The sequence below is a fragment of the Malaya genurostris genome, chromosome 1 (genome assembly GCF_030247185.1).
Source record: "Malaya genurostris strain Urasoe2022 chromosome 1, Malgen_1.1, whole genome shotgun sequence".
NCBI lineage: Eukaryota > Metazoa > Arthropoda > Insecta > Diptera > Culicidae > Malaya > Malaya genurostris.
Genome location: NC_080570.1, coordinates 26,690,578 through 26,717,977, shown reverse-complemented (window position 1 = coordinate 26,717,977; position 27,400 = coordinate 26,690,578). Strand labels below are relative to the sequence as shown.

At 38.6% G+C, this 27,400-nt stretch overlaps 1 protein-coding gene across 2 annotated transcripts in view; it reads right to left on the bottom strand.

Moving 5' to 3' along the window:
- LOC131435531 (dopamine receptor 1-like) overlaps positions 1-27,400 on the bottom strand; it is a 355,699-nt gene that overhangs the window by 83,498 nt on the left and 244,801 nt on the right. The gene's annotated exons all lie outside the window — the stretch shown is intronic.

The window sequence follows — 27,400 nt, the reverse complement described above, 5'->3', positions numbered from 1 at the left end:
GCTATTAATATTTATAAGCATCAATCGGATGGTACCGTGATGAAACATTTATGTATAAGTATAAATAGTAATCATGGTTGGTATCTCCGGTTTGGAGCGAAGACCATTTAGAATATTTGAATAATGTGTACTCTAGGAACAGAAAATTGAATCCTGCGCTTCGACAAAGATTTACTTTCCGTACATTCAAATTCGATCAAAATCATTTTTGGCATAATTTTTGCAACGTTGCAAATCCAATTTACGCGAATACACCGCAACAAGTAGCTGATGCCGGTTGGAAGCGATTAGGACGGGCTTTCCCTTTTCGGAAGAGAAAACCTTTCACTTTCACCAGGGTTGCCTTAGTCCAAACGTGCAATGAATTTCAATGGCCTACGCATTTTCATTGTAGCTACAAGGCAAAAGGCTCCTCGTCGTTCGAGTTTCTACAGCACGGAAATCCTTGATTTGATCCTGATTTTATCTTTCTAATGATTATTACTTTTATCGTGAGGTAATTGATATTGGATCACAAAGGAAGGGAATAGAAGCTCGGGGTTCGGGGTTCGACCGGTCATCGCCACTACTGCTCGGAAACCACCGGACGTAGATGATAATAGAGCTTTAATGGAGAATTGATTTGAATCGGGGTGGTGATGTTTTTTTTTCAACTTCACGCTTTCAAGGAATAACAGAATCACGCCCGAAGTCATTCCGTTTAGTAAGGACTTTTTCCGAGATAGAAACATTAAGCTTCACGTACGGTAAAATATGGAATTGAATTAGAATTAACTTCATCGAGTAATGGATCAGCCTAATTTATCCAATTAATTCGACATTGCTCATCAATTGGTTGAGCATCCCACGTATTCGTTGTTTAATAAACATGAACTCATTGTTTTGTTTTAGTCTTGTGAACTCATTCCATAGCACGTAAGCAAGGTCTAGCTCACATTCCTATTGTGAAATTTGATCGTGGAACTTGATTTGTCTGCTACCACAGACAGCCTTCGAAGCCGATTCTTGACGTATGGAAGCATTACATGAATATTTTCATTTTACTCGAGGAACTTTTAGTGGTTGAGGGTCGAAGCATCTTTGTCTATCCATGTCTTCATCGCCAATTATTCCATTGATTCTACTCTTTGTTTCCATTTTCATCTATTTACATTTATTTCTGGGTACATTACAAAAAACCTAGAAAAATTGTCTTCCAGAATATGAACGAGGTTGCGGTAAGACAATCGATATTCTTTTAAATTGTTGAAGTATGAAAGATACATATTTGAAGCGATAATATGTTCAGTGCAGTGTTTCTTTAATGATAATAATTGTCGGTGATTATCGTTTACATAATCATCATCTAACATCATGACGAAAATCGATTGATTTTCTGAGAATGATATTGTTACAACATTATCACCGTTGATCGTCACATAAACTAACTTGAGCCAATTTGTACTGATTCCATTTTGACTCGAAGACTCGAAGACTCTAAAAATTGAAGACCCGAGGACTTGACGACTCCAAGATTTCAAAACTCAAACTCGAAGACTCTAAGATTCGAAGACTCGAAGACTCGACGACTCGAAGACTCGAAGACTCGAAGACTCGAAGACTCGAAGACTCGAAGACTCGAAGACTCGAAGACTCGAAGACTCGAAGACTCGAAGACTCGACGACTCGAAGACTCGAAGACTCGAAGACTCGAAGACTCGAATACTCGAAGACTCGAAGACTCGAAGACTCGAAGACTCGAAGACTCGAAGACTCGAAGACTCGAAGACCCGAAGACTCGAAGACTCGAAGACTCGAAGACTCGAAGACTCGAAGACTCGAAGACTCGAAGACTCGAAGACTCGAAGACTCGAAGACTCGAAGACTCGAAGACTCGAGGACTCGAAGATTCGAAGATTCGAAGATTCGAGGATTCGAAGATTCGAAGATTCGAAGATTCGAAGACTCGAAGACTGGAAGATTCGAAGACTCGAAGACTCGAAGACTCGAAGACTCGAAGACTCGAAGACTGGAAGACTCGAAGACTCGAAGACTCGAAGACTCGAAGACTCGAAGACTCGAAGACTCGAAGACTCGAAGACTTGAAGACTCGAAGACTCGAAGACTCGAAGACTCGAAGACTCGAAGACTCGAAGACTCGAAGACTCGAAGACTCGAAGACTCGAAGACTCGAAGACTCGAAAACTCGAAGACTCGATAACTTGAAGACTTGAAGAATCGAAGATTCGAAGACTCGAAGACTTGAAGACTCGAAGACTCGAAGATTCGAAGATTCGAAGATTCGAAGATTCGAAGATTCGAAGATTCGAAGATTCGAAGACTCGAAGACTGGAAGATTCGAAGACTCGAAGACTCGAAGACTCGAAGACTCGAAGACTCGAAGATTCGAAGATTCGAAGATTCGAAGATTCGAAGATTCGAAGATTCGAAGACTCGAAGACTGGAAGATTCGAAGACTCGAAGACTCGAAGACTCGAAGACTCGAAGACTCGAAGACTCGAAGACTCGAAGACTCGAAGACTCGAAGACTCGAAGACTCGAAGACTCGAAAACTCTAAAAACTGAAGACCCGAAGACTTCAAGACTCAAACTCGAAGACTCGAAGACTGGAAGACTCGAAGACTCGAAGACTCGAAGACTCGAAGACTCGAAGACTCGAAGAGTCGAAGACTCGAAGATTCGAAGATTCGAAGATTCGAAGACTCGAAGACTGGAAGATTCGAAGACTCGAAGACTCGAAGATTCGAAGACTCGAAGACTCGAAGACTCGAAGACTCGAAGACTCGAAGACTCGAAGACTCGAAGACTCGAAGACTCGAAGACTCGAAGACTCGAAGACTCGAGGACTCAAAGACTCGAAGACTCGAAGACTCGAAGACTCGAAGACTCGGAGACTCGAAGACTCGAAAACTCGAAGACTCGAAGACTCGAAGACTCGAAGACTCGAAGACTCGAAGACTCGAAGACTCGAAGACTCGAAGACTCGAAGACTCGAAGACTCGAAGACTCGAAGACTCGAAGACTCGAAGACTCAAAGACTCGAAAACTCGACTCGAAGACTTGAAGACTTGAAGAATCGAAGATTCGAAGACTCGAAGACTCGAAGACTCGAAGATTCGAAGATTCGAAGATTCGAAGATTCGAAGATTTGAAGACTCGAAGACTGGAAGATTCGAAGACTCGAAGACTCGAAGATTCGAAGATTCGAAGATTCGAAGATTCGAAGATTCGAAGATTCGAAGATTCGAAGATTCGAAGATTCGAAGACTCGAAGACTGGAAGATTCGAAGACTCGAAGACTCGAAGACTCGAAGACTCGAAGACTCGAAGACTCGAAGACTCGAAGACTCGAAGACTCGAAGACTCGAAGACTCGAAGACTCGAAGACTCGAAGACTCGAAGACTCGAAGACTCGAAGACTCGAAGACTCGAAGACTCGAAGACTCGAAGACTCGAAGACTCGAAGACTCGAAGACTCGAAGACTCGAAGACTCGAAGACTCGAAGACTCGAAGACTCGAAGACTCGAAAACTCTAAAAATTGAAGACCCGAAGACTTGACGACTCCAAAATTTCAAGACTCAAACTCGAAGACTCGAAGACTGGAAGACTCGAAGACTCGAAGACTCGAAGATTCGAAGATTCGAAGATTCGAAGATTCGAAGACTCGAAGACTGGAAGATTCGAAGACTCGAAGACTCGAAGACTCGAAGATTCGAAGACTCGAAGACTCGAAGACTCGAAGACTCGAAGACTCGAAGACTCGAAGACTCGAAGACTCGAAGACTCGAAGACTCGAAGACTCGAAGACTCGAAGACTCGAAGACTCGAAGACTCGAGGACTCAAAGACTCGAAGACTCGAAGACTCGAAGACTCGAAGACTCGAAGACTCGAAGACTCGGAGACTCGAAGACTCGAAAACTCGAAGACTCGAAGACTCGAAGACTCGAAGACTCGAAGACTCGAAGACTCGAAGACTCGAAGACTCTAAGATTCGAAGACTCGAAGACTCTAAGATTCGAAGACTCGAAGATTCGAAGACTCGAAGACTAGAAGACTCGAAGACTCGAAGACTCGAAGACTCGAAGACTCGAAGACTCGAAGACTCGAAGACTCGAAGACTCGAAGACTCGAAGACTCGAAGACTCGAAGACTCGAAGACTCGAAGACTCGAAGACTCGAAGACTCGAAGACTCGAAGACTCGAAGACTCGAAGACTCGAAGACTCGAAGATTCGAAGACTCGAAGACTCGAAGACTGGAAGACTGGAAGACTAGAAGACTCGAAGACTCGAAGACTCGAAGACTCGAAGACTCGAAGATTCGAAGACTCGAAGACTCGAAGACTCGAAGACTCGAAGACTCGAAGACTAGAAGACTCGAAGACTCGAAGACTCGAAGACTCGAGGACTCAAAGACTCGAAGACTCGAAGACTCGAAGACTCGAAGACTCGAAGACTCGAAGACTCGAAGACTCGAAGACTCGAAGACTCGAAGACTCGAAGACTCGAAGACTCGAAGACTCGAAGACTCGAAGACTCGAAGACTCGAGGACTCAAAGACTCGAAGACTCGAAGACTCGAAGACTCGGAGACTCGAAGACTCGAAAACTCGAAGACTCGAAGACTCGAAGACTCGAAGACTCGAAGACTCGAAGACTCGAAGACTCGAAGACTCGAAGACTCGAAGACTCGAAGACTCGAAGACTCGAAGACTCTAAGATTCGAAGACTCGAAGACTCTAAGATTCGAAGACTCTAAGATTCGAAGACTCGAAGATTCGAAGACTCGAAGACTAGAAGACTCGAAGACTCGAAGACTCGAAGACTCGAAGACTCGAAGACTCGAAGACTCGAAGACTCGAAGACTCGAAGACTCGAAGACTCGAGGACTCGAAGACTCGAAGACTCGAAGACTCGAAGACTCGAAGACTCGAAGACTCGAAGACTCGAAGACTCGAGGACTCGAAGACTCGAAGACTCGAAGACTCGAAGACTCGAAGACTCGAAGACTCTAAAACTCTACAACTCTACAACTCTACAACTCTACAACTCTACAACTCTACAACTCTACAACTCTACAACTCTAAAACTCTAAAACTGTAAAACTGTAAAACTCTAAAACTTCAAAACTCTAAAACTCGAAAACTCTAAAACTCTAAAACTCAGAAAAAACATAGCTATTATTTATTTATTTATATATTTATTTATTTATTTATTTATTTATTTATTTATTTATTTATTTATTTATTTATTTATTTATTTATTTATTTATTTATTTATTCATTTATTTATTTATTTATTGATTTATTTATTTATTTATTTATTTATTTATTCATTTATTTATTCATTTATTTATTTTTATTAATTAATTTATTTGTTTATTTATTGCCTTGCTCATATAGAAATCACTGCAAAGATCGACTTTTGAACCGATGTCATATACCACTCGACTCAGCTCGACGAACTGAGCAAATATCTGTTTATCACACATACACACACAGACAAATATTGTCACTCGCTTTTCTTGGAGATGGCTCAACCGATTTTCACAAACTTAGATTCAAATGAAAGGTCTTATGGCCCCCATACAAAGTTCCTGAATTTCATTTGGATCTGACTTCCGATTACGGAATTACAGGGTTATATGCACCAAAAATATGGAAATTATGCATAAAAAATGTGGAAACTGTCACTCACTTTTCTCGGAGATAGCTAAATAGATTTTCACAAACTTAGATTCAAATTACCGGTCTTATGATCTCGTACAAAATTCCACAATTTCATTTGGATCCAACTTCCGGTTCCGGAATTACAGCAAAAATGTGGAAATTATGCATTAAAAATGTGAAAAGATTCGTCACTCACTTTCTTCTTGGAGATGGCTAAACCGATTTTCACAAACTTATGTTAAATTAAAAGGTATTATGAGCTCATACAAAGTTCCAGAATTTCGTTTTGATCCAACTTCCGGTTCCGGAATTACAGAGTGTTATGCATTAAAAATGTGAAAATAATGTCACTCACTTTTCGCGGAGATGGCTGAACCGATTTTCGCAAGCTAAGATGAAAGTTCTCATAGTTCCATACAAAGTTTCTGAATATCGTTTGGAACCGACTTCCGCTTCCGGCATTACAGGGTGATATGCACCAAAAATGTGAAAATAATGCGTTAAAAATGTGAAAATAATGTCACTCATTTTTCACGGAGATGGCTGAACCGATTTTCACAAATTCATATTCAAATGAAGGTCCTTACTTACCCATACAAAGTTGCGGACCTTCATTTAAATCCGATTTCTGGTTACGGAATTACGGGGTGACATGCATCAAATATGTGAAAATAATATCATTCACTTTTCTCAAAAATGACTAAAACAATTTTGACAATCTTAGATTTAAATGAAAGGCCCTGAGATACCATAAGAATTTCCAATTTGCATTCGGCTTAAACCCCTGCTTCCGGAGGTAGAGTGCTAAGTGTAAAAATGTCAGTTTCAAGAATTTTTTTTTCATGAGCTACCTTTTTTTTCCAAAATTCAAATATTCATAGAGAATTGTAAATAAATTGTTGGGTCATATGCAACAGAAATCTTCTAAAGTATTTTCTAAACTTTTTAAAAATTGTAGTATTTCGGGGAATTTCTGCTGTACTATACAGGAGAAAATGAAAATGAGAAAGGCATCATTACACCACTAGGTGCATTAAAACAGGTTTTTATTTTTTTATTGCCAGTTGTGACTGCTAGAATCTGACGTTTTTTGAATCTCAAGAACTACTGATAATTCAAACCGCTTGGGATAACCTGAAATTCTATTTCCTTCATGCGAGCCGTTTTCATCGGAAGTCTCACACCCAAGTTTACCCATAACAAAGTCAAACAAAGTCGGAAAGTCTGAGAAGATAACTACTTATGGCAACCTAGAAAAAAAAGTGTTTTCTTATGCTTCGCAATCCAGTATCGTAAGAAGCAGAAACAACACAATTGTTCATTGAAGTGAACCGTTCTACAAAATAAGCACTCGCTTCCGTCTCTTGAACGGCATACGTCCGGAACTGCATTCAGCTGTCCGTAATTGCAAACAATCGACTGGGACCCGGCAAGGAATCGACTTATCTATGTATAGTTCCAGCATCATCATAATCGTCCCGGATGAAAGCATCCGTGACAAAATGTTGTTTTCAGGCGATCGTCACTTCGAATGTTGCCGTGCCGTGGCTCTCTTCGACGTGTCAATTCACAGTTTCGAATTTTTCTAGGATTCAATCGGATCGTGAAGTAAAACACAATGCGAAACAGTTGTCGAGTCACAATCGAACTGCTTTTCGTTGTGATGCAGTAACAGTTTCAATAGTAGAAGCAAAAAAAAGCATGATTTCCAGGGGCATATGACGATCAAATTTCCCCGTCTGCTTATTGAATCAAATTTATGTTTTTGCATTTTTAATCGAGAGGAGTAAGTTTTTCAGATTTCTTTGTAACTCGTTGTGTATCTTTCTTCTAAGAAAAAATGGGTTCTAAAATAGCAGTTCAAATTGGAAACGGTTTCCCTGCGGGGGGAAATGCAGCGGATAAGAAGGCGGTATGCTTCTGTCCCAAACGGGGAGACAAAACTCCCACTATCCGTACATTCATTGCTCTGGGCGTGCAGTCTGTTCCGTAAGCTCAAATCGATTACAAAATTTACTGAACCAGAAGATCAAGTTCTGCAGCAGAATGTAGTACCAGGACTTTGCTTGCGAGAGACGTCCCATAATATCTAATGTTTAAGTTACAGTCAGAACTTCCATAGCGAGAGCTAAAGTGAATTTTGTGATACAGGAAAATGTTTCGCATAAATAGGAAACAGATGTTGGACAGTAATGATTAATTAATGGCCGTCATTTTTGGCTCTCAAAAATCAATAACCTTTTATCAATTCGCCATTCTTGCCATCCTACTCCCTGGGTCCTATCTGTAATACTACTATATTTCCGTTGAACGGCGCACGCCGGAAAGCATTGGACAAAAACTAAGGTAAACTTTCCAACTTGGCCGTTGTTCGTTTGAGAGAGAGCAGAAAGAAAAAAGTCCAATGAAATCTTTTACGAGCACTGCCGAGACACGTTTGCTGTGAAACTTTGTCGGTAGATTCGGAGGCTTGCCGGAATCGAAAAGGCAGTAAAAGCAGATTGGAAGCGAACCGTGTTTTCGCGGAACATGCGACTAGCGCAGGGATGGCGGCGGCGGGAACTGGAAAACGGGCGCCGAGACGAAGTTACCTGAAGCTTTAAGCAGAACGTGGTTCGCAACGTGGTGGTGGAAAACATGTGTTCGAGGTGTTTCAATTTGTAGGATGCGAAGCACAGCCACAGTCTCGTAGCAAAATATAACTTGGCAATGTTTAGGTGCGCAGACATAATCAGATCAGAGCACGAATGGGTATTTGACTTTGAATTTAAATGTAAACTGGGGTGCTTATCACAGATTGCGAAGTTATGATTGTAACACATTATTTTTTAACATTGAACAGTCATGAGAATAACTTTTCTGCATCATTGAAAGTATGTTCCGATTATCTTTAGAACGAATGAGTGCCGGGCCTGACACATACATGGCGCTAGTTTTATTGCAGTCACCTTTTTTACAGTTAACACTAACCTATAAAAGACAGCTGTTAAAATTTCATGATATTCTATTCATTAGTTTGTGAATTTATTGTGCAAAAAGTGATGCTACTTTTGATATTTTCAGAACAATGAATCGAAAAACAATTTCGTGTTTTAATTTTACACTGCTTCTTGATGGGCCAAAATACCGTTCAAGCAAAGCAATGGCTTGTAACAGTTCGGCTGAAAAGTTCGTATCGTTTAATAGAAACACACATTTTTTTTGTCAAAATTCGTTTTTATTATTCAATATAATTGCCATCAGAGGCGATACAGCGATTATAGCGATCTTCCAACTTTTCGATACCATTTTTGTAGTACGATTTGTCCTTTGCCTCAAAATAGGCCTCAGTTTCAGCGATTACCTCTTCATTGCTTCTAAATTTTTTACCAGCGAGCATTCTCTTGAGGTCTGAGAACAGGAAAAAGTCACTGGGGGCCAAATCTGGAGAATACGGTGGATGAGGGAGCAATTCGAAGCCCAATTCGTTCAATTTCAGCATGGTTTTCATCGACTTGTGACACGGTGCATTGTCTTGATGAAACAAAACTTTTTTCTTCTTCAAATGAGGCCGTTTTTTTTTTTTGAAATTTCGTCCTTCAAACGCTCTAATAACGCTATATAATAGTCACTGTTGATGGTTTTTCCCTTTTCAAGTTAGTCGATGAAAATTATACCATGCGAATCCCAAAATACAGACGCCATAACCTCACCGGCCGATTGTTGAGTCTTTCCACGCTTTGAGTTCGGTTCATCGCGTGCAGTCCACCGAGCTGACTGTCGATTGGACTTCGGAGTGAAGTGATGGAGCCATGTTTCGTCCATTGTTATATATCGACGAAAAAAATCGGTTTTATTTCGATATAACAGCTCCAAACACTACTCTGAATCATCAATTCGTTGTTGTTTTTGATCGATTGTGAGCTCACGCGACACCCATTTTGCACAAAGCTTTCTCATATCCAAATATTCGTGAATAATATGTCCAACACGTTCCTTTGATATCTTTAGGGTGTCAGCTATCTCGATCAACTTCACTTTACGGTCGTTGAAAACGTTTTGTGGATTTTTTCACGTTTTCATCGGTAACAGCCTCTTTTGGACGTCCACTGCGTTCATCGTCTTCGGTGCTCATATGACCAGTACGAAATTTTGCAAACCACTTACGAATTGTTGCTTCGCCCGGTGCAGAGTCTGGATAACACTCATCAAGCCATTTTTTGGTATCGGCGGCACTTTTTTTTCATCAAAAAGTAGTGTTTCATCAACACACGAAATTCCTTTTTTACCATTTTTTTCACAATAACAAAAGTAGCTTCACTCAAAATGCAATATCTCACAAACTAATAATCAGACAGCTGTCAAATTTATACACGTATCTTTTGAAGGTTGGTACTAACTGAAAATGGTATGGATTTAATTCTAGTGGCGCCCTCTCATAGAAACGATACGAACTTTTCAGCCGATCTGTTAAAGTGTTATGGACACTCCGCTCCCTTAGAAACAACAATAAAATGTTACTTTGCTGACTTCAAACGTGGTCGTAGAGACACCGAAGATGCAGAACGCAGAGGAAGTCCAAATGAGGCGGTAGCACCAGAAAACCTAAAAAAAGGCAGGTGGGTAATGTCAGAGACACAACTGGATGACGGGAGTACGAATGAAACAGGTCGTTCAGTTCCTTTGACGTTAAACAATCTAAATTCAGGAATCGAATTATTTTTGAGCCGAATGCTAGAACTGAAATATGAAACTCAATTTTGATTCTATGATAGATTCGGAAACTGAATTCTGAATTGTATTATGAAACTGAATTTTCGAACCAGGATTCTTGTTCGGCTCTGAATTCTGAACCTGAATCCTAGCACTGAACTCTGGATCTTGGTTTTGATCCGCAGCTGAATTTTAGTTACAGGATTTCGACTTCAAATTCGGATCCAGAATTGAGCTCAGAAGATCCGGAATTTAGTTCAAAAATCTTCCGAATCCAGTTCCTAAATTCAGTTACACTTTTAGAATTGTAGGACTGAACTTTGGAACCAAATTCTAGACTTGCATTCTGGTCTAGAACTCTGAGCTTGGACTCTGGAAAGCAGTTTAGAACTGAATTAATGAAAAACAACTTAATTTTGGATCTGAGTTCAGTTCCTGGATTTCGGTCTGAATTCTGGAATTGTATGCTAAATCTGAATTCCCGACGGGATTTTTGGAACGGAATTCTGGTCTTAGCCACTTAACCAGTTCCAGAATTCAGTTTCCAAATCCAAAGTTCTGGTCTCGAATCAATATCCTGATCTCAAATCCAGAATTCGGTTCCATAATTCCAAAATTATGGTACTCAATTCTGGTCCTGGATTCTGGACGGGGTACTGAATTTTAGATCTGGCTTCTGGAAATAAAAAAAAACAGAATCAGGTCTTGAGTTCTGAAACTGAATTTCAGAAATTTCTTTACGTTTCCTCTTTGACTCGTCAGTGCAGAGCAGTTCAAAGACGAAACGTAGTGAAATTTAAAAACGGTTATGTGCTCTAAGCACAAACGGGAAAATCCCTAAATGAATCTCAAAGCTGAACCCTAGAATTGGATTGTGGTCTGAGCTGAACGAATCAACTACGCAGGTTAAAATTGATGAAGCATAAAAAATTTTACTGCTTTACTTAACAAACTCTTTATAAAACGATAATTTCGATGTTGTCATACTACTGAAAATTGTATCATGAATTGCTGATCATATTTCCGATCACGTGGAGGCAAAATATACTGATACGTTAAATAAAACAAAAGATATTCACGATCAAAAACTTATCACTTACCAGAGGGCAAACTTTTTAAAAGGGGTTATATAAAAAATGAAAATATTTCCTTCAAAATTTCATGAATTTTTAGTCCGTATTAAAAAGATCTCGTCTGAATACTCGGTTTCTCATATAAATTTATACATAGTTGGAATCAGTTAGCTGCCAAAGAATGTCGTCTGTAACCAAGAATCAACACTTTCGCTATATGCGAGAAAATATTGCGCGTCTTATTTTGGTACTGAATTTCACCTTAATGTTCGTTCATACCAAACATTTTAGAAAACTTCAATGTTGAGTTATTTGTGATTATTTGATACAACTGAAAATTTAATTATAAATTACTGAACATATTTCCGATGATATGGAGAAAAAAATATGTTGCTGCGTGGAATACAGCAAGAGATATTCGGAACTAAGTTCTACCCATTCCTATACAAGGTAGATTTCTACCTTCTAAGTTCTACCCATTCCTATACAAGGCAGATTTCGAAATGGAGCCCCATAGTAAAGTAAGTCGTATTCACTACAAAATCCACCAAATCGTTTTGAATAATCAGTGAAGTTGCGTGAGTTAGCTGACATCGTAAAGATATCAAAAGAACGTGTTGGCTTTTTATTGCATGAGTATTTGACAATGAGAACACTCTGTTCAAAATGGGCTCCGCGTTTGCTCACTGTTGACCTAAAACGAGAACGTGTTGATGATTCTGAGTAGTGTTTGTCCATGTTTAAACGTAACAAACCGGATTTTTTGTGACGATATGTGACAATGGATAAAACATGGATTCATCACTCGTCCAAAGCGCCCGGTAAGCGGTATTTTGGGATGTGCGTGGTATAATATTTATCGACTTTCTTGAGAAAGGAAATACCATTAACAGTGAACATTATATAGCGTTATTGGAGCATTTAAAGGCTGAAATTGCAAAGAAACGACCGCATATGGCAAAGAAAAAATTTTTGTTTCATCAAGACAACGCACCGTGTCACAAGTCAATCAAAACAATGGCAAAACTACATGAATTGAACTTCGAGTTGTTCCCACGTCCACCGTTTTCTCCAGATTTGGCTTCCAGCGACTATTGGCTATTCGCAGACCTGAAAAAAATGCTCGTCCGTAAGAAATTTCGCACGAATTAAGAGATTATCGCTAAATCGGCCTATTCGTTTTACAAAAGTTTTATTTAATAGAGCGGGGCTGGAATAATTGCGTTGCTCTTGATGGAGATTACGGTGATGAATATAGTTAATCTTGTACAAAAAAAAACTCTTCTCTTTGTTAGGCCCGGGACTTGTCAGCCCATGTGTTATGTGAAGGACATGAATATGAATAAAACTGATTGTTTTCTTTCACACTTCCGAATATCAATAATCGTTCGTAATAGTTGATTGATTGAGTGAATTTTGCAAAAAAAATTCTCTCAGTTCTTTGGGATAATTTCAATGGTTCTGAAAAGAACTGATTTACGATATTTATTCAATATTTAAAACTATTGAATACTTCTTACCATTATCTATTTCTCTAAACAAGGACCTGAATTTATTTAATATAAGAACTGAATTCGAAATTGGCACCGAATTCAGCAGCAAAATTCAGTGCCAAAATCAAAGCTCCGAATTCAATTCCAGCCTGTGGCATGCTGGACAAGGCTTTGAATTATGAACCTGAATTCTGGAAATAAATTCTGAAACTAAGTTTAGGAATTAAATTCTGAAACGGAATTCTGTAAGTGAGTTCTGAAATTCAGGAACTTAATTTGGGTTCAGAAGTCAGCTTTGAAATTCTGGTATGAAGTGTAGGTCTTATTTTTCATTTCCTGAATCCAGATCTAAATATCCTGATTTTTTTCCAGAATTCTTTTTTCCGGCCCTGATCTTATTCCAGCAAGAATAATTGAAAACAGTGCTGGATCCTTTCCTCGAATATTATCTGGCTCATTCATTTTGATGATACAAGCAGGTTTCTACCCAGACTGCCTTGAAGTTGCCAAAGTTGGTCCAATTTTAAAATCAGGTGACTCTGCAATACCTATTAATTACCGACCTATAGCGACACCTTTGGTTTTTAGTAAAATCTTTGAAAAATTGCTGATAATACGTATTGTTTGCTTCATAGAAAGTCACAAATCTATAGCATGCAATATGGTTTCCGTAGCAGAATTAGCACCACCGTTGCTATAACTATACTAATAGATATTATTCTAGAAGTAACGGAGTCCAAAAGATATGTGGGTTCTTTATTTTTCGATTTGAAAAAGGCCTTAGACACTCTGAATCATGAAATACTGCTCCGTAAATTTTAGAAGTATGGGATTAGAAGGACATAATCATAATCATAAGCTATTTAGAAAACAGAATCTAATATGTTTCAGTCGATGGAGAAAGTTCTTCAAAACTAGTAAGCATTGGCGTACCACAGGGTAGTAACATCGGTCCCTTACTGTTCTTGCTATATGTAAACGATGTATGCAAGATTAATCTCCCTGGTGTTCCAAAGTTATATGCGGTTGATACAGCCTTGTTTTATCCGAATGCCAATACAAATTCTGTTATAACAAACGATTTGCTGATTTAATTACTTGATAAATTACTAATTATGTATTTTGTGAATTTTATTCTACGTATTATATGCAAGCCATCTACAAACAACTAAATGTAATTATGAATTTAACGCGTTAGAATCATCAAAATTGTAAATATTTCTTGCTTCAAAATTGATTTATTTAATAATAAATAAATAATCCATTAAACGCTCACTATTCGTTTTTTGTCATATTTAGTATAGCTCTGTATTTATTATTGTTTTTTTTTTCAAGAAATTTAATATTTTCAGCCATTTCAGATATAATTTAGTAGCAATGTGATATTTGTTTTGTGTTTATTGTTGCCTACGCCCGAAAATAGCTCCCATTACAAGAGGCCTCAAATACGAGCTTTTTGGTGAGAAGAAGAGTGGAGAGTTGATAGAAAAAATGAAAATTCTGAAGTTGAATTCCTGAAGTACGAATTCCGAACTTAGGCACTAAATTTTCTTCCAAGATCTAGTCTAGAAAAAGTGAAGTGAAGTCTTGGCATTACATTCCTTTTGTGGAATTTGGCCTGTCTTTTTCAACACACTTCGCAGCCAATTCATAGAACGCCAGTTCACTTAATTTGTAAGCTTGAGCCTTGATCTAGAAGAAGTCAATTCATAAATATAATCGTAATTAAATCAAATCAATAATCAAATTATTCTAGATTTGCACTAAACGGATGATTTTTACTGCCGATTTGCAAAGAAGTAATCTTAATAGTTCTTTAGATAACATTTAGAGCCATTAGAATGAGTGATTTTGTATAATATGTTCCCCATCGTTGTCCTCTTTTCATTTTTTTTTTCTCCAATGCAAACGACCAGCAATCGCTCTTGTTTGAAGCGAAACTCAAACCGCAAACGTCCCACAGAAAAACTAGGTGTTGTTTTTCTGCGTTTAAGCTTGAAAAACGGAACCTCATATTCGCCTTTGACTGAAGCACCAGTTGAATAATGAGTTGTAGTTCCACTGTATCGATGTAGATGGCGATCTGCACACTCCAGCAACAGGGGTATTTGTATTTTGCTCTAATGCAAACGGCCAGCAACTGGATGACGGAAACGCTCTTGTTGTTTGAAGCAAAACTCGCACTGCGAACCTCTTGCAGCAGAACTGCTCTCCGTGCGGGTTGATTCATTACCGAAGCAATTTTTGTAAAGGAATTACTATTTACGTGATTTTGTTTGCAGTTTTTTCACAAACTGGAACTGGAACTGAGCTCTGGGCCTGAACCAACCGAAATGACAAGTGCATCATTAATGTTCTATAAAGTGTAAAAGAGATTTCAATGCTGTATTTTTCAAAACCCCAATTTGATATATTACTTTCTGACTATTCCCATATTAATCTCAATCTTAAATTCGGTGTAGTCTACTAGCAAGGATCCCATTTCCCCTTCGGTAGCTCCTCAGAAAGAATAATAAGTGTTCATATAAAAATGCCAGTGGCTATCATCACGAGTATCGAAATCATTTTTTCGCATCAGCAGCGTGATAGCGATTTATCATATTTTATTATCCCGTAGGCACTTTTACCAGTAGCTTCCTCTTCAAACGGTAGAAAGTTTCTAATATGGTACACCAAAACTGCATCGGTTTTCTCTGCCAAAGGAAGGAAGTTCTGCCGTACCGAGGCAATCTCTTTTGTGACGGTATCGACTTTCACATAGTCAGTCAGTCAGTCAGTCAGTTGCTTTATCGTCAGCCACCACCCTTTTATCCCGGATGCGATAGTTTCCCCGGACCCCGCTTGCCGCAAGTAGCGCCAAAAATACAACATACAAAAGCTTTCATGTGCAGATTCCGCCACTGGCTGAACCGAAAGCTGGTCCCGTCTCCCAGAATTCATCAGCACTAGAAAATCGGACGGTTTTAGTGATCACCTCCAACCCTGCTCTTGGCCGTAGCGAAAAGTCATGCACATGGACCAGCTTCAAAACCGCTTCCAGCAACTGAGCTTGAGAGAATCATCAATCAATCAGGAATCAGGAATCAGAACAAATTGGCTCAAATGGCACGTTCCCCTTGATATTTGGAGATTTGTGCCTTGCCATCAATTTGTTTTTAGCATCATTTTCCCGATATATAAGAGGGAAGGATTGAAAGGAAATGGAAAGGGTTAGACTAGGAGGATGGGAAAAATTGACGACACAAAAACACATAAAAGCAGAAGTAAATTCTGCACCCCTAAGGGATGCTGAACAATCTGCTGAGGATCACATTTAGTGGAAGCAGAAGGAAATTCTGAACCTCTACGAGGTCCCGAACAGTCTGCTGTTAATAAAACCTCCAACCCCCGAGAGGATTTAGAGATCTTACAAAAGCGACACCATTCTGCACTCCCGGAAGAATGCAGAACGACTCGCAGTATGTACGAGCAGAAGTAAATTCGGTACCCCCCAAAGGATGCCAAACAATCTGCTAAACCCTATTTAAGGTGTATACAGAAGGGATTCATTCACTCCAGGAAGAACAATGAACCCTTCTGACTAAAGCTCCTTACCACATTGGGTGAGAAACGAGAGAATATCCTTCAATTTTAGCTCCGCATACACAGACTCAACCATGTATGGAGAACCAAAAACCCGGATACGTAGCTGCGTCAATACGGGGCAGTTACATATCAGATGATATGAAGTACCATAATCGCATTTACACAAATCACACGAATAATACTCAGCACGTTGAATAGTAGCCATGTGATAATTGAGTTTGCAATGTGCAATGTCAGAGCTCTGACCAGAATACTTCAATGATACTTGGAGAAATGCAGTAGACACTTTGACATTTTCAGATTTAAATCTGGTAGAAATGCTTTTGTCTGAGCACAAGTTTGCAAGCTGCGCCAGTAGCTGGCATGTTTGGATGCAGCCCAAGAACGTATCTTGTGCTTTATCCAACTAGTTGAAAGTGGTAAAGCTGGTTCAAGACCAACGAAATCATTCGTTGCACCAGCTCTAGCCAACTCATCAGCCCATTCATTTCCAGTAATACCAGAATGGCCGGGTACCCATAAGAAGTAAACAGCATTTGAAATGCTGAGGTCTTCAATTTGAGTTCGACATGCGATCACTAGATTCGACCGTGAGTCATTCGAACTGAGTGCTTTTAAGGCTGCCTGACTGTCGGAACAAAAATAAATTCGTTTACCACAGATCCTCTGCTGAATTGCCGATTGTACTCCACACAGAATCGCGTAGATTTCTGCTTGGAACACAGTACAGTATCTACCAAGTGAATGAGACTGCTTCAACCTATTTCACGACAGTAGACACCAGCACCAGCACGACAATTCAACAGAGAACCGTCCGTAAAACAAACTATGTGTTCATCAAGTTGTCGTTCCAGACAACCAGACAATCATTCCTAACGAAGAGGATAGCTCACATTGAATGTTTTAAAAGGAAAACTGCATGTGAGAGTTAGGTCACTAGGAGCGAGTAAATACTCATCCCACGGAACCATTTGAGACCACAAGCGAGTGTGACTGGTACCATATTCTAATGGGTTACTGTTCCAAAGCCCTGTAACCCTAAGACGGTATGCACAAGATAATGCTTCTTGTTTTAGGAACACATGTAGTGGTTTAATGCACAGTAGCGCCTCTAGAGCAGCAGTAGGAGTTGTCGTGAATGCTCCTGTCATCGCCATTAGGACCATCCTTTGGAGATGATTTAGCTTTGACTGAACTGTCGCGACTTCTCCTTTCTGCCACCATACAAGACATCCATATGCTAAAATTGGTCTAACGATAGTTGTGTAGATCCAATGAATATATCTGGGTTTGAGTCCCCATGATTTTCCAAAAGCTCGTCTGCATTGGCCGAAAGCCATGCAAGCTCTTTTAATCCTGAAATCAATGTGAGCAGACCAATTCAGTTTTGAGTCAAGAATAACCCCGACGTATTTAACTTGATCGACCACAGTGACCCCTGAACCAAAGAACTGCAACGGACGAGCTCCTGTAATTATCCTACGATGAGTGAAAAGCACCATTGATGTTTTGCCCGGATTTACAGATAATCCAAACCTGACAACACCATTGTTCAACAGATCGCAGGGCTTGCTGCATTAAATCAAAGAGAGTGTTAATGCTTATACCGGTCATCAATATATGATAATCGTCGGCAAAACCATAAGTCGGAAATCCAAGGTTATTAAGTTTCCTTAACAAACTATCAGCGACTAGGTTCCATAAAAGTGGGGATAGTACACCACCTTGAGGACACCCACAGACACTCAGCTTTCTAATCTCTGGCCTGCCGAAGCGATGATCAAAGAAGTTGATTGCTAAGCATTGCGTGTATCCAGTAAGGGAAAAACCCAAGATATTCCGTTCACGACTGCAATGTTTAACCTCCTGCAGCCATTCATCCATCGGCACGGAAATACACCTTGACTTAGGAGTTCCTATTTTTGTGGCCTTTTACGACATGGAATAGGAAACCAGTGGATCAATTCTTGGTAAAAAATAATTCCGCCGGATGCCACACGGCTTACCTGTTTGGTGGACTTATACCACCGGTACAGGTGGACCGTAGCGTTATTCTTAGCAGTTGGGAAACCGCTACCGACACTACACGGCTATCTAGGCTGCTCAGAGAGGGAAGTTAACATTGATGGTCAACTTCCATGGATGGCCGAGCAGCCGGTGATCACCTCCAACCCTGCTCTTGGCCGTAGCGAAAAGTCATGCACATGGACCAGCTTCAAAACCGCTTCCAGCAACTGAGCTTGAGAGAATCATCAATCAAAGTGATATGTGTAATATGTGATTTCAAGTGATTGAAGGGATGAATGTCTACTGGTATATGTGATGTCGTTCTGTTATATACACTAGTGGGTTTGAATGAAGCAGCTCTTCAAGGAATCTGATTTATTGGAAGGTTGAGGAGATATCGCTTGTGAATATGCTAGCCCAAGAGAGAGTGCTTCAGATGTTGTAAAGGGAAAAAGTTCGACTTATACGGACCAAAAAAAAATAAAGCTGTCGATTGTGAGGAAAATGTTTTGAAGAGATATTTGCAAGGCCATGGAAGTTTATTTTATGCTTCGAATAACAGTTCTAGTACTCGTTTTACTGAGAATATCAGTTCGATAAGAATTCCAAACGCCTTGGAAAATCTGACTCCCTCTTGAGTGTTATTTAGTAAACGGTGAATCAATTTATTCCGCGGAATTTATGAGTCTGAAATTTTCAATATTAGTTTTCGGAATTCTACTCAATCTCAGTTTGACAGGAGATTTCACAGAATACTGGTTCTCTGATATATGCAAAAAGTATCAGAAATGAACAAGAAAAAGTTTGAGTCAGGAACACTTTTTGTCCGTAAAAGTGCCCACCTTACAATACACGGACTGTAGGAAGGGAACATAATAACTTACCTTGGAACAACGTTTCATTGAATTTGAGAGTGGTGTATTTTTTGTAAATTGACTTTAAATTTTTAAAAACCGATTTTATTTCAGTGTAGGATTCGAATCACAAAAAGCCACTTTGCCTTTTCTAAAATGGAACTAGACTAGATATTTTTACCAATTTTTTGCAATTAATTTGAGTAGAAAAATGACAAATCCTACAAAAAAATTTGTGCTGGTGATGTTCTCAAAATAGGTCTAATTTTAGAATGAAAATACTGATAAAATTACTTATCTAATTGTACACTGAAAAAAAACATAGATCTTAAAAATTCAATGCCAAATTTCAAAAAAGTGACATTCTTTGTTTGAATGAAATTTTATCACAACATAGATAATTTTGTTCCCTAACAACCTTTCATATATTGTAAGATCGGAGTTTTGAAGGGAAAAAAAGCATTTCTAACAAAAACTTTTTCCTATCCAGCACTGATACTTTCAGCAAATATCGGGCAGCTAGCAATAGGGTGTTCGGTGAAATTTTCACACAAATTGAGATTCATTGGAATCTTGGAGTATTATGACTTTCAGTTTAATTTTCTGTTTAATAAAGAGACACTGGTTAAAAAATTCAGCTCGAACGAGAATTTTTTTTTGAATGTGCCCATCTTGCAGTGTATGAAAAATTAATAGAGAACTTAATCACTCATCTTGGGATAAAATTTTATCAAAATCAAGCATGGAATCTTAATTAAGGATTATGGAATCGGAGATTTTTTCAGTATTTATGTTGAAAAGTTTGACTTTTATTTGTGGAAATCACTAGTTTAACATTTTTTTTTGTGAAACTGATCATTTTCGACAATACCTCTTTGAAAAAAAATTGATTAAAAATGTTGAGCACTTATCGAAAAACAGTCTGGATTCACTTTGGAAAAACAACGTATGCAAAGTTACAAGTGTCCAGATAGGTTTCTTCAAATCAGAACCCCTAACCCCCCTCCCTCCTACCCCTCCTTGGTTTACGTACCTGACGAACTTCTAATCTGCTTCTTGAATGCATTGTTCTCTACACGATAACTTGTCTGGCACAAAATGGTGCTCTAAACAAAATTGGGTAGAGCCCTATCAAACTGATTGATATGATATCTGTTGAATGTGTCACTGACTTTAAGTGACATCCGGCGTACATCGGTCAACGTTTTCTTTCTACAACTACTCAATTTTTGGGTAGGTATGGTTTTGGAAATATTAGGTACTCAATTTACACAAAAACCTGCCAAAACTACTACTCAATTTATGCCGGATGTCGCTTAAAGTCAGTGACACTTTCATCAGACATCGTATTAATCAAATTAATCAAAATAAGTTCTACTCAATTTTGAGTAAAACACCATTTTGTGACACTGAGTAGACACAATTAAGCGTTTAGGCGTTGTATTATTTTTCATTGCATATATTTCGGTTGATTTTTCAGAAGGCCATAAGACCAAGTGACAGATTCTCTTTGTTCACCTTCTCTTCTATTAATTAACAAGCGGTTTACACGTTTACCACTTACCTCTTTGCATAAAATGATACCCGAAACTTTCGACTTTCAAACAGAACTGTGAAATCCAAGAAAACCTTTTTAATCACATCACAATAATCGAAAGAGATAGTGAACAAAGAGAAACTGTCACTTGCTCTTACGGCCTTCTGGAAAATCAACCAAGATATCAAGACAAACACTAGGAAAGGTTCTACACTCTTATTGAACATAACTCAAAATTTAGTGACACACCATTCAAATTCATAAAAAGTGAACGTACTTTTAGCTTGATTTACCACCTATCTACTCATTTTTGAGTTAAGGGACGAAGCTGTCAAAATTTGAGTATTTTTACTCGAAATAAAAATAAAATATTTTTTCAAAATTTAAGTGAGCCTTTAAGAATTTGAGTTTCATGCACTCAAAATAAAGAAATTTTTCTTCGTTGATGTTTATATACATATATTTCTAGTTACAGTGATTCTTCTTTCTTTTAAATGGAAAACGCCAAAAAATGATTCAAAACCATATCCTTTTGACCGGTTTGGAGTCAAAATTAAATAAAATAAATTTTGATCTCTTAATGTTAGACGTCTCATAGACTTTAGCATAATTGAAACCACAAAATTCCGGAATCAAAAACCGGATCTAGAAACGGCAATGAAAAAATTCCGATAGTTAAAACGCACTGAACTGCAAGAAGCATTTTTTTCATTCAAATGTTTGAAAACTCAACGCTTACTCTAACGTATGGAAAAACGTGAGAGAACTCATGGCCTGAGTAAATTTTACTCAAATCCGTACTCAAATTTTGACATATTGTTTAAGTTTATGAATTTGAGTAATCGCACCTCAAACTATGCGTTATGTTCAAAGAGCTCTTTCAATTATTACTGTCTTATCGGCAATCTCTCTCTCTCTAACACTTTACATAGAATAATGACTGAAACCCTCAACTTTCGATCTTCACTTTAGAATTTGTTGGAAAATGCAGGAATATGCCGTGATAATTGAATAAGAGAATATAAACACAAAGAAACTGTCATTTGCAATTGTGACTTTTTCTAATGTTTATCAAGAAAATGTCTTCAATAATTAAATATAACTAAATCTGCGGCCCATTTCAAAGTTTGACGGATGGAAAATTATTAGGGTTATTTTTTACTGGAATTAATTTTAACTAAAGAATTGATACTGGAATTTTCTTTGCAAAATTTTTTTCAGTGTCGGAAAACAACCATCGATCTGTCAAAAATAACCATGCATTCAGAAAAATATTACAGTTACCGCAACCTGTACCTCATGGTCATTTGAACTATGCACTCAAATAATAGTAAATACCATGATATCAGATTATTCACCATCTGTATTGTAATAAGCACTAGAACAAAAAATCTACTACTTGACTATACTATTTGTCTTTATGGCTTTTCTGGCGTGGTAATTCTGAAAATCATTAAAATAAGAACGAAACAGTCCCAATGACAATTACAAGTAAGGTGAAATTGAGCTTTCGGTCACCATAAAGTTGAGCAGTGATATAGTTATGACTACCGTGTGAGTAAATTTCGTTAACATCATCTGATTTTATTGTGTGCTGAAAACCACTATACTCGTATGGTTATACTAACCTCCCATATTGTAACTGTTACCATCATATTTTTCTGAGTGTGCTTTCGAGTACCCACTTGTACGCGGCGGGCAGATTTCCCCCCAGACGGCTGACTATGTCTGCCAGCCATTTTAGTCGGAATGCTGCCAGAATTCCAGCAAAAGTCTGGCAACAGTGCAACAACCGTTTCCGGTAGTGAATTTCGCCTAGCGGTTATTAACGGTTCTGTTTCTGTCGGATTTTTGCCATACAAGATTGGCAGAACCGTTTTGAATCGGTTCTACATATTTAGCGCCTTGGTTTTATTTTTTCAATAAAAAGTACATATGAAAGGCAATTAGTTATTGCCCTTCAAATATACTAATTATGGAAAATGTTTGTATGTACATGCGGAATTGACGAATATCAAATGAAGTCGAATAAAAAACCTGTTTTAATCCACCTAGTGGTGTAATGATGCCTTTCTCATATCAATCATACTATAGTATATAATACTGTGGTATTCTTCAAATAATTTTCTTCGATTCTTAAAAGAATAACCAAAATCGATTTGTGTGACCGTCTAGTGATAAAAACTATCAATTGGGAAAGATTTGAGGTCGATTTAGAAATTTTTTTCAGGTTTTTCCCCATTTTCAGTGATGGTATACAATTTTTAACCCACTTTACCCTATATTTCCGGATCCGGAAGTCGGATCCGCATGAAATTCAGGAATTACGCATGCTACCACAGGACCTTTCATTTGAACCTAATTTTGTGAAAATCGGTCGCGCCATCTATGAGAAAAGTTAGAACACATATTTTCTTTATTTTTGCACATTTTACCCCATAACTCCCGAACCGGAAGTCGGATCCAAATAATATTCAGAAATTTTTTATGGGACCTTAAGACCTTTCATTTGAATCTAAGTTTGTGAAAATCGGTTCAGCCATCTCCGAGAAAAAAAATATCCATTTAAAAAAAAACGACATTTTGCGTACTCGATGAACTTTCTATATGAGAAAGGCAAAAAGAAAAAAAGAAGAAAGAGAGAAATAAACAAGACGCGTACGGCGAGATAATGACGCAATTTCGCCTGGACAATTTTGACAGCAGTCGGAATGCAGCCAGTCTTCTGACGGTTGCCAGAATTCCTCAAAAGCGGGTAGGGTTATTTTTGACATCAGAATAACCGCTCGAGTGTCAAATTTCAACCAAAAGTTAAAATTAACCGCGAAATGGTTCACAGCCTAACAGCCAACCTCTGAAAATAACCACACCAACACATTCACTCAAGGAAGGGTTCGGGTTTGAATCTGGTTCGGGTTTAGAACAAAAATTGTTGCTGCTTCGGGTCGGGTACGAATGAAGATTTTTATTCAATCGTGTACGGGTCGGGTTCAGGTTTAATCTGCTCTACAACAGCTCTATGTATAGCGAACCTTACACGATCATTAAAAGTGTCATTACTAAAAAATAATTTTATTTTAATGAACGTGTATGGCGCAGTAATGACTAGTTTTCTATGCAAATTTGAATTTTATCATAACTTAGTCATCATTAAAAATGATACAAATAATTCTCGTAAGAGCCGCTTATTGATTCATGTCATCAATTTTAGCTCTACCATTACACGGAAAACGCGAAATTAGCATTTTGGCGATAAAATTAGTTGATTTTCTGATTTTAGTTAGTTATTTCTTGAGACAACTGAAAAAATCTTACTTTTGCTAATTTAGATTCTGCAATTCCCATTCCATTAATAATGATAAAATATTAGTTGAATTGGCTCTGTTTTCATTTAAACGTGCTGTCATTTCTTAGCTAAGATATACTAATTTTCTAGTTCAATTGAAAAATTAAATTGTTGTTTTCAACCAACATGAATTGGCTTCTGCAATCTGAAGCGCACTGCCATCGGAAAAACGTTAACAGGTATATCTTCCCGTGTTGTATTGGAGGAACAGACATAAACGAAACATAAACTTCTTTTTCATAAAATTTTTCTTCTAAATAACTGAAAACTTTGAGCACTCGGAAAGCAAAAACCGAATACAAGTAGTTCTCCGGACGGCGTAGCCCGGGTGAAACATACTATGAAATAACAAGAAATTACAGAGAAGAGCAACCGCCTACTACGAGTATTCTACACAAACTATGAAGGATCTTATTTTCTTGATCCAAAACTATGTTTTAGACAAATATAAACCTACCTCTTTTTGTGTTTTGATATAGCTTTCAGCTGAAAAAACTACAACCAGTTGCAATATAGATTGGAAGATATAATAAACTTTGTTTGACAAATACAATAAGAGTGCAACATTCGAGACTCATTTCACTGGTCCAAATATAAACATTATTACGCACAATCGCATCAAATGCGCACAAGTTTTGTATAAATACACTCATAAAATTAGTTGCCAAGGAGAATTTTGTGGTGGATTGAAATTTTGCTAGTTTATGTCGCCAACTAAACACATTCTCTAAAACAAAAGTTTTGGTAAATTCTGAATTTCAACTAATTTAACAGTTAGTTTGAGAATTTTGTTGTTGAAATCAACTACTTCAAAAACAGTAATACAAATTAGGCGCAGAGCTAATTTCGGTCGTTCCGTGTATCGAAACTTGTTACTGCGTTTATGTTTCTCAAATTCGTATGATCCGCATCAGTTTGCAATACAATTGGAAATGTTTCACTAGAACCTACAAAGATACCAATAGCGGGAAGCAAAACAAGCGAATTCCTTTCAACCGTAAAGCGCAGTAACGTGGGAAGCAGGGAATTTACCACCCACAAGTAGGAAACTTTTACGCCGACTTTGATTGACTGCGGTCGCATAAACGGAGCATTCGACGGAGGCTATTCTTGTATCCGATTGAATTAAATAAACAGAGTTCTATTGGGTTGTGGTCCCAAAACGGAGTAGAAGTAAATTTCTGGAACGACAACCGCAACATTCTTCCTTCAGCAACAGATATAAATTGGTCGAAGTAATGGTTATGTGGGAAGAATTAAGCCTTGCCTCTCAACCCGAGCGGTATTCAAACTGACACCGCCTAGTAGTTTCAAAAATTGATTCATTTCTATTCTGGTCTGGGTGTGGTCTGCTCACATGTGGGTTCCCGGCAAAGGCACTATTCAGATGCAGCAAGTATCTAAGTAGGCTTTGGGACTTTCTCCAACGGAGTCGGAGGCAGTATAATGGACTGCCGGAAGCCAAATGAGTGCTACATTTCATTATTTTCCGAATGTACTTTTCATCAAACAATACTTCAATACATGCACTCTTCCTGGAAAAGTGGAAACGCATAGGAAGAGGATTCCGTAAAGTAGCTCAGGTGAATATGCATGGGATGCATGGTTGGAGCACAAAGAGAAACATATACAACAATTGCAACAGGTAAACTTGCATGTCTTCATTTTCCTTCCCTGGATGATGGAAAGCGACAGTTATTCAGACAAGTGAGAAGCGACTTTGCTGCTCCCTAGTGGAGAAAGCACGATTTATTGTGTCGAGCAATAAAGCGATGATCATTCGTAGTAGCCCGGTATTCAGAAATAACTTCATAAGTTCATTTGATGATGTGAATTTTGGTTGCTATGGAAGCAAAAACAATACATTTACTTGAACCTGTGCGGCAATCAATTCCCAGATATAATCTTGTCTCCTACCGGTATAAATCGTTCCCAATCAATTCCGTTCAAATGTCCAAAGTAATGAGCTCCCGAAACGTGAGTAAAGTTCTGATTAATAGCCGACACGCTCATTCAGAGTGATTTAATCCCAGCTCTTCGTTAGAAACGACCGGAAAATTGATTACCCTTTCGCTCTGGCCGTCGCGACGGTCATTTGCTTCCTCGCTGCTAAAAGCTACCATTAGAAGGCACAAATGAACCGTAACATTAGCAAACGGTGGCTAACAGTATCATGTTTCATGCGGCATCAGCTCCACCGATGCTCAGATCTAGACCGTATTTCGGGGCTAATGCGTGGCCTAGAAAAACTGTGCTTTCTTCTACAATTTGGCACGTTCCTACCGTTGACTGTGGTCAGGGTCAGGATCAGCGAAAATCGAAGCCCAACACTGACTGCTGGAGGAGACATTTTCACAGCCAAAGAAAGGGCCTGGAATAGTGCCAAACAGGACGGAAGCGATTTGAATTCAACAAATGAATTTTCGATGAGCCGCGACATTCAACTTCAGCCCGGTCTACGGGTCTTGTTGGCCGTGAGTCTATGCGGAGAAACAAAATTTATGGATCGATTCGTTTCAGTATGGACTGAACATTCATTTCACGTTCAATAAACATGAAAATTCTAATGTTCAAACTGTAAGGAACAGTCAAACTGTTGACGTGGAGCCAACGAAGCCAAATAGCAGTGGTAACGCGAGAATGCCGCGTCGCTATCTGCATCAAAATTGTCGACCGAGAACGAGAAAGGTAAACAAGTTTCATGAGTCTGTTCGCTTTCACATCTCATCCAAGTCAGTCGATAAAACACAACCCCTTACGTTCGGAACGACAGAAACCAAGTACAGTATTGTGTAGTGAACAAAAGAACGATCTCGAAATGAATGATCCTTATATTCGCAAAGCGATGTCCCAGAGAGATTCTTTCCATCGAAAAGGAAAAACTTATTCCTCCATATTTCCTATGGCGTACGTTTGTTACCCATGTGCTTGAAGAAGGCTATACTTTCTTATGTAATTTTCGTCCAGAATACAAAGGTTCCGTGCAAATCACTTGTTACCTATGACAATCTGATGGCTACATGCCAATATTGTCAAAAAGCTGTTCACTATGTATGGTAAGCCAAGATCCAGTGGGTTCCGCCAGGGAAGGTCCCGCAAAGCAAATCGAATAAATCTCTTTTGTACACGTTCTATCCGTAAATT